Source organism: Salmo salar, chromosome 20 (genome assembly GCF_965601325.2).
Source record: "Salmo salar chromosome 20, fSalSal1, whole genome shotgun sequence".
NCBI lineage: Eukaryota > Metazoa > Chordata > Actinopteri > Salmoniformes > Salmonidae > Salmo > Salmo salar.
In genome coordinates this window covers 47003341-47012318 of record NC_138310.1, presented here as the reverse complement: position 1 = coordinate 47012318, position 8978 = coordinate 47003341, and positions in this window count along the sequence as shown.

Sequence of the window (8978 nt, the reverse complement as noted above, 5' to 3'; positions counted from 1 at the left end):
CTTAAGGCTCTGTCTCCGTTTCTGTAACTTGTTCTCTGCCAACCTAGAATATAGTCCACATATTGGTATGTGTTAGTGATAACATGCTGGGCTAGGTTTCCCGATAGCGATGCAACGTAGGCTTACAAATGTTTTTAACAGTGCATTGTTCCTACAACGGCCCGAAGATGTAACATGCGTTTTCCAAAACGCCACACAGAAAGAGCGTTCGCTAACTGTCGGTTGGAGCATGTAGATACTGATAGGATCGAAAGAAAGGCAGCGCTGCTCTCTGATCAGATTTCTCCATTCAAATCTTAACGTTAACATTAATTATTTCACGATACTGATGACGGATCGGCTCCTAGAGAGATCACCTTATGACTACAAATATTGAGGCGGCTTATTCTAATGCTTACTCTGATGCACTAAATCACGTTCATTTGGCACATTGCGCACTACATATGATGAAAAATATTCAGGCAAAATATAGACAGTACCCTACAAATTACTAAATTGACTGAAGTTGATTTCTATCTTCATATCTTTGAAATGCACTGTGCAAAACATTAAAAAAGCCTTCCTAATATTGAGTTTCACCACCCCCTTTTGCCTTCAGAAAAGCCTCGATTTGTCAGGGCATAGATTACAAACTGTCAATCGTTCTACAGGGATGCTGGCCCATGTTGACTAATGCTTCCCACAGTTGTGTCAAGTTGGCTGGATGTCCTTTCGGTGATGGAACGTTCTTGATACACACGGGAAACTGTTGAGCGTGAAAAACCCAGCAGCGTTGCAGTTCTTGACACAAACCGGTGCACCTGACACCTACTGCCATACCCCGTTCAAAGGCAGTTAAATATTTTGTCTTGCCATTCACCCACAATGGTGCACACACAATCCCTTTCTCAAGGCTTAAAAATCTATCTCACCTTCATCTACACTGATTGAAGTGGAGTTTAAAAGTGACAATAAGGGATCATAGCGTTTACCTAGATTCACCTGGTCAGTCTGTCATGGAAAGAACAGGTGTTCATAATGTTTTGTATGCTCAGTGCCTATAGGACCATTTTTTTTTTCTTTTTAACCTTCGCTTGTTCAGTTGCAAAGACATTGGCAACTTTGTATTTGTAGTCAACTTCGTTCTGAAGTTATCGGTCACAGAGAGGCAGATAGAATAGAGCTGTTTATGTTTAGCGGAGATCTTCTGTGTATAAAGTGACGCGATAGGGAAAGAACACATCTAACAACACACTTAGCCGTTTTACGAGGCAGTCGGTGTATATATCGAGAGTTTAAGTGCACTTTTAGTAACTATGGTTTTGGGAAACAGCTCGGAGATTGAACACTGCCCCTACAAAGGTTCTAATGATGAATTTAGCCTTAAGATGCTTTTGGGAAACTGTGGCCAGATCTGTTCAGTTCTCAATTTCTATGTTTATGAACCCCATAGTACCCTATTGTAAAAAGTGTATCCCACTGATGTGGGACGTATGAAGTTTATCTAGTTTGCAAACTCAACTTGATTTCCTCAGTTCACATAACCTATTTTGAAGGCAGCAGGGTAACCCAAACCATAACAAAGCCAAAATGAAGTTGTCAATTCAGAATACAAATCTAGGTCATAAATACTTCAATTGTAATGCAAGTTCCAAACGTGCAGTAGCAGATAACCATATTTGGTCAACTGAGAAGCAGTTTGTTTTATAGAAATAATAGACAGTGTTTTGGGTTTAGTGCTCCAGGACACAACCACAGGTGGCACCTCAGATACGTTTCTGCTAGCAGCCCTCTTATTGAGCAGATCACATTTCACTAGATATTCTTCTCCCAGACCTGGGATTCCTCAGATCAGCTAACCAGATCACCCCACTGATACTAGTGTGCCTCTACCTTTAAAGCTTAATTCACATACTCATTGCTTTTCCAGTCAGCTCCTCAGATGGAGTGAGAGAGCTGGGGGAAAGAAATAGAGAGATCGAGTTAAGGAGAGTGTGGATGCAGAGATGAAGAAAGACTGTGAAAGTTCTCTATGGACTGCTGGAGAAAATCCAGGAGGGAGAGAAGATCGAAATAAAAGAGATGGGATAAGAGAGCACAAAGGAGGAAAATAAGAGGGAAGGGGAGATTGAGAGGAAAGAGGAGGCAATGCAGAGAAGGACAAACAGAGGGTGAGGAAGGAGGACAATGAAGTGGAGAACAAGCGGGAGGAGGTCGTTATGAAAGACATGGGTCTGGATAGACAGAAAGAGAAACTGGAGAAAAGTTGGAGTCGAACAGGGAGAAAGAAGTTGAAGAGGAATAAAATAGTGGAAAGGTTGACTGGATGAGAGATGGAAGAAAATGACAAGAACAGGAGAAATTATTAAAAAGAAAGAAAAGGAGATGGTCAGAATGAAAACTGATGTGGAAGAGAAGGCAAAGGTGGAGGTGAAGAAAGGAGTTGGAGGGATAGAAGATGAAAGAGGCGAAAGAGAGGGAGAAAAGAAGGGAGAACAAAGTGGAGATATGGAGTAGTTTGAGAAATGGAATGACGAGGTGGAGTGTGTGAAGCTGAATATGGAGGAGAAGATGTAAGTAGAGAGGGTGAGGACAAGAAAGAGAAAGAGTTGGATCTTTTTAAACTTGAGGAGGTTGAGAGAGAGGAGGGAAATGAAGGAGAAGGAGGTGAAGCGGATAAAGGTGGAGTTGGAAGAGAAGTGGAAGATGAATCGGTTCAGCCACCGGGTCTTCTCCATGCATCGCGCCGACAGAGAACAACACCTCTCTGGGAAAAGGAAGGGTGGGGGTGTATGCTTTATGATTAACAACTCATAGTGTAATAATACCAACATACAGGAACTCAAGTCCTTCTGCTCACCCGATCTAGAATTCCTTACAATCAAGTGCCGGCCATTTTACCAACCAAGAGAATTCACCTCAGTTATAGTCACAGCTGTGTATATTCCCCCTCAAGCAGACACCAAGACGGCCATCAAGGAACTTCACTGGACTATATGCAAACTGGAAACCATACATCCTGCGGTTGCATTTATTGTAGCTGGGGATTTTAACAAAGCAAATTTGAGAACAAGTCTACCTAAATTCTTCCAGCATATTGATTGCGCTACGCGCATGCGCAACACCCTTGACCACTGCTACTCTAACTTCCGTGATGCATACAAAGCCCTCCCCGCCCTCCCAAATCCGACCACGACGCCATCTTGCTCCTTCCGTCTTAAACTCAAACAGGATGTACCATTGACGAGAACCATTCAACACTGGTCCGACCAATTGGAAGCCACGCTTTAAGATTGTTTTGAACAGGCGGACTGGAATATGTTCCGGTCAGCCTCAGAGAACAACATCGACCTATACGCCGACTCGGTGAGTGCATTTATAAAGAAGTGTATTGGAGATGTTGTACCCACTGTGACTATTAAAACCTACCTTAACAAGAAACCGTGGATGGATGGCGGCATTCGCGCAAAACTGAAAGCCCGATCCACCACATTTAACCATGGAAAGAGGTCTGGGAATATGTCTGAATATAAACAGTGTAGCTATTCCCTCCGCAAGGCAATCAAACAAGTGAATGCCAGTACAGGGACAAGGTGGAGTCGCAATTCAACCGCTCAGACACGAGACGTATGCGGCAGGGTCTACAGGAAATCACGGACTACAAAAAGAAATCCAGCCACGTCACGAACACTGAACACTGACGTCACGCTTCCAGACAAACTAAACACCTTCTTTGCCTGCTTTGAGGATAATACAGTGCCACCGTCGCGGCCCGCTAACATTGCCTGCGCCCCCCCCCCCCCCCCCCCCTTCTCCATGGCTGACATGAGTAAAACATTTAAACGTGTTAACCCTTGCAAGGCTGCTGGCCCAGACGGCATCCTTAGCCGTGTCCTCAGAGCATGTGCAGACCAGCTGGCTGGTGTGTTTACGGACTGTGGCAAAGAAGGGGGTCGAGTGATATCATATCTGGATATCATAAGGTGAATGCACCATTTTGTAAGTCGCTCTGGATAAGAGCGTCTGCTAAATGACTTAAATGTAATGTAAATGTGATAAATGGCAGATATGTGAGGGCAGAACTAATAAACGGGCTCTGCCCGATCACTAAAATGGCCACCCCGATCAGAACTACAGATCACAAAATGGCCGACTGCCAAAACTACAATTCCCAGAAGCAAGGGGAACCCTCAGAAGGTGGAGCCGACCCACAGATAAAAGGTCAAGAAAAACCAGGAAGCGAGAGAGAGGGCGGGAAGGATCTATGAACCATAGAGAAAGAGACAATCTACATTGGCTGGATTTACCGTGTACGAGCTGGACTGTTTTGGACTTACCTGTTGGCGTTTAGACCTGGACCTACCGAGAACCAGATTTGTGTACCGAACCCTGCTATCCTTGACCTTACCTGCGGCCTGGGTGGACCAGGACAGCGAAACAAACACACAGGTACTGTCATGTTCGAAATAACTTTCATTCTGGGCTGACTTTGGTGACAGTTTCCCACTTAATTTGTGACAAACGCTCCTAATTTTGAAGAGGTTTGCCACAGGACATATTCAATCACTCCCTATCCCAGTCTGTTGTCCTCACATGCTTCAACATGGCTACCATTGTTCCTGTACCAAAGAAGGAAAAGACAATTGAACTAAATGACTACCGCACCGTAGCACTCACTTCTGTCATCATGAAGTGCTTTGAGAGACTAGTCAAGGATCATATCACCTCCACCTTACCGGCCATCCTAGACCCACTTCAGTTTGAATACCGCCCCAACAGGTCCACAGACGAAGCAATCGCCATCACACTGCACACTGCCCTATCCCATCTGGACAAAAGGAATAAGAATGTAAGAATGTAAGAATGCTGTTCATTGACTACATTCCGCATTCAACACCATAGTACCCTCCAAGCTCATCATCAAGCTGGAGGTCCTGGGTCTTGACCCCGCCCTAGGCAATTGGGTCCTGGACTTTCGGACGGGCCCCCGCAGGTGGTGAAGGTAGGAAACAACATCTCCACTTCGCTGACCCTCAACATTGGGGCCCCACAAGGGTGCGTACTCAACCCCCTCCTGTTCTCCCTGTTCATCCATGATTGCGTGGCCATGCACGCCTCCAACTCAATCATCAAGTTTGCAGACAACACAACAATAGTGGGCTTGATTACCAACAATGACAAGACAGCCTACAGGGAGGAGGTGAGGGCACTCGGAGTGTGGTGTCAGGAAAACAACATCTCACTCAAAGTCAACAAAACAAAGGAGATGATCGTGGACTTCAGGAAACAGCAGAGGGAGCACCCCCCCTATCCATATCGAAGGGACAGCAGTGGAGAAGGTGGAAAGTATTAAGTTCCTCGGCATACACATTACAGACAAACTGAAATGGTCCACTCACACAGACAGTGTGGTGAAGAAGGCGCAACTTCGCCTCTTCAACCTTAGGAGGCTGAAGAAATTTGGCTTGTCACCCAAAACCCTGACAAACTTTTACAGATGCACAATCGAGAGCATCCTCTCAGGCTGTATCACAGCCTTGCACGGCAACTGCACCGCCCTCAACCGCAAGGCACTCCAGAGGGTGGTGCAGTCTGAACAACGCATCACCAGGAGCAAACTACCTGCCCTCCATGACATCTACAGCACCCGATGTCACTGGAAGGCCAAAAAGATCATCAACAACATCAACCAACCGAGCCACTGCCTGTTCACACCGCTACCATCCAGAAGGCGAGGTCAGTACAGAGGCATCAAAGCTGGGACCGAGAGACTGAAAAACAGCTTCTGTCTCAAGGCCATCAGACTGCTAAACAGCAATCACTAACTCAGAGAGGCTGCTGCCTACATTGAGACCCAATCACTGGCCACTTTAATAAATGGATCACTAGTCACTTTATACAATGCACTCTAAATAATGGCACTTTAATAATGTTTACATATCTTACATTACTCATATCACATGTACAATTGAAGTCGGAAGTTTACATACACTTAGGTTGGAGTCATTAAAACTAATTTTCAACCACCACACATTTCTTGTTAACAAACTATAGTTTTTGTAAGTCGGTTAGGACATCTACTTCGTGCATGACACAAGTAATTTTTCCAACAATTGTTTCCATTGTTTTCAATTCCAGTGGGTCAGAAGTTTACATACACTAAGTTGACTGTGCCTTTAAACAGCTTGGAAAATTCCAGAAAATGATGTCATGGCTTTAGAAGCTTCTGATAGTCTAATTGACATCATTTGAGTCAATTGGAGGTGTACCTGTGGATGTATTTCAAGTCCTACCTTCAAACTCAGTGCCTTTTTGCTTGACATCATGGGAAAATCAAAAGAAATCAGCCAAGACCTCCACAAGTCTGGTTCATCCTTGGGAGCAATTTCCAAATGCCTGAAGGTACCACGTTCATCTGTACAAACAATAGTATGCAAGTATAAACACCATGGGACCACACAATCGTCATACCGCTCAGGAAGGCGACGCGCTCTGTCTCATAGAGATGAACGTACTTTGGTGTGAAAAGTGCAAATCAATCCCAGAACAACAGCAAAGGACCTCGGGAAGATGCTGGAGGAAACGGGTACAAAAGTATCTATATCCACAGTAAAACGAGTCCTATATTGACATAACCTGAAAGGCCACTCAGCAAGGAAGAAGCAACTGCTCCAAAACCGCCATAAAAAAGCCAGACTATGGTTTGCAACTGCACATGGGGACAAAGATCGTACTTTTTGGAGAAATGTCCCCTGGTCTAATGAAACAAAAATAGAACTGTTGGCCATAATGAACATCGTTATGTTTGGAGGATAAAGGGGGAGGCTTGCAAGCCGAAGAACACCATCCCAACCGTGAAGCGTGGGGGTGCTTTGCTGCAGGAGGGACTGGTGCACTTCACAAAATAGATGGCATCATGAGGTAGGAAAATTATGTGGATATATTGAAGCAACATCTCAAGATATCAGTCAAGAAGTTAAAACTTGGTCGCAAATGGGTCTTCCAAATGGACAATGACCCCAAGCATACTTCCAAAGTTGTGACAAAATGGCTTAAGGACAACAAAGTCAAGGAATTGGAGTGACCATCACAAAGCCCTGACCTCAATCTATAGAATATTTGTAGGCAGAACTGAAAAAGTGTGTGCGAGCAAGGAAGCCTACAAACCAGACTCTGTTACACCAGCTTGTGGAAGGCTACCCAAAACGTTTGACCCAAGTTAAACAATTTAAATGCAATGCTACCAAATACTAATTGAGTGTATGTAAACTTCTGACCCACTGGGAATGTAATGAAAGAAATAAAAGCTGAAATAAATCATTCTCTCTAATATTATTCTGACATTTCACATTCTAAAAATAAAGTGGTGATCCTAAGTGACCGAAGACAGGGAACTTTTACTAGGATTAAATGTCAGGAATTGTGAAAAACTGAGTTTAAATGTATTTGGCTAAGTGTATGTAAACTTCCGACATCAACTGTATATACTGTATTTTATACCATCTATTGCACCTTGCCTATGCCGCTCGGCCATCGCTCATCTATATACTTACATGTACATATTCTTATTCACCCCTTTAGATTTGTGTGTATTAGGTAGTTGTTGGGGAATTGTTAGATTACTTGTTAGATATTACTGCACTGTCAGATCTAGAAGCACATGTATTTCGCTACACTCGCATTAACATCTGCTAACCATGTGATTGTGACAAATAACATTTTATTTTATTTTATTTGACTAGTCAGAGTGGATTGAGAGAATGGAGGAGACGAAGACAAAGAGATTGATGAAGGGTTGAATGAGAAGATTAAGGAGACTGTGAAGAAAGAGAGGATCAAGGAGGAAATAGAAAAGGAGAGGTAGAGAGAGAGAGGGTCCATGGAGAAGAAGGTCAGGTGAGAGATTTTGGAAGAAGAGAAGGAAGAATACAAGGAGGCATTGATAGAGCTGGGAAAGAAAAATACTATAGAATGTAAGATAGAACCTGGGGGATGTGAGACCGTGTGTGGAGAGGGCGAGAGATGCTCAAAGACAGAGCAGAGAGAGAGAGCAACGCAATGAAGATTAGCGAGTTGCAGGATGAAAGGAAGGAATTGATCTGCAGACTTATCAAGAGAAATAAACAGACCGGATGGAAAATACAGGTACAGACACTTCACATAACCAGACAGTTCACTCAAATGACCTTCTGTAAGTACTCTGGTTTGTATACTGCACAGAGCCAGAGCTATAGGCATAGAATAATAATACTATACAGGCACCTCTATGGCCGTAGCCACTAATCACTAACTTTAGCTTGTATACATAACCAGAGCCACTCTTCAATTGAGATGAAATGGACCCCAGGTAGCAGGCTCTTGTTTGGATGGATAAACCACCTGGTTATTTATTGGTCCTTGGTGTAATAGAACCCTATGAAATGACAACTGAACAGCAAGAAATCTTACCTGACCTTGGCCTTTAACACGCTCAAGGCATGGTTTATTTTATTACCGGCAAGTGCCAATATGTTGGTATGGTGATTGACTAGAGAGAATAAGAGACAGGGGTTGATTCAAATACTTGATCTGCACGCTAATTCATTTGCCTGGTAGTACAATGGAAACATTGGAATTGTCACAAATGGCAAACTAAGATGAATCAAGCACACCTGATCTGTAATGAACAACAATATAAATGCAATATGCAACAATGTCTAAGATTTTACTGAGTTACAGTCCCCATATGAGGAAATCAGTCAATTGAAATAAATGCATTAGGCCCTGATCTATGGATTTCACATGACTGGGAATACAGATATGCATCTGTTGGTCAGAAATACCTTTTACAAAAATGGTTTTATTGTCCCCAGCACAAGGTGCACCTGTATAATGATCACACTATTTAATCAGCTTCTTGATATGCCACACCTGTCAAGTGGATGGATTATCTTGGCAATGGAGAAATGTTCACTAACAGGGATGTAAACACATTTGTGCTCAAAATATGAGCTAAATAA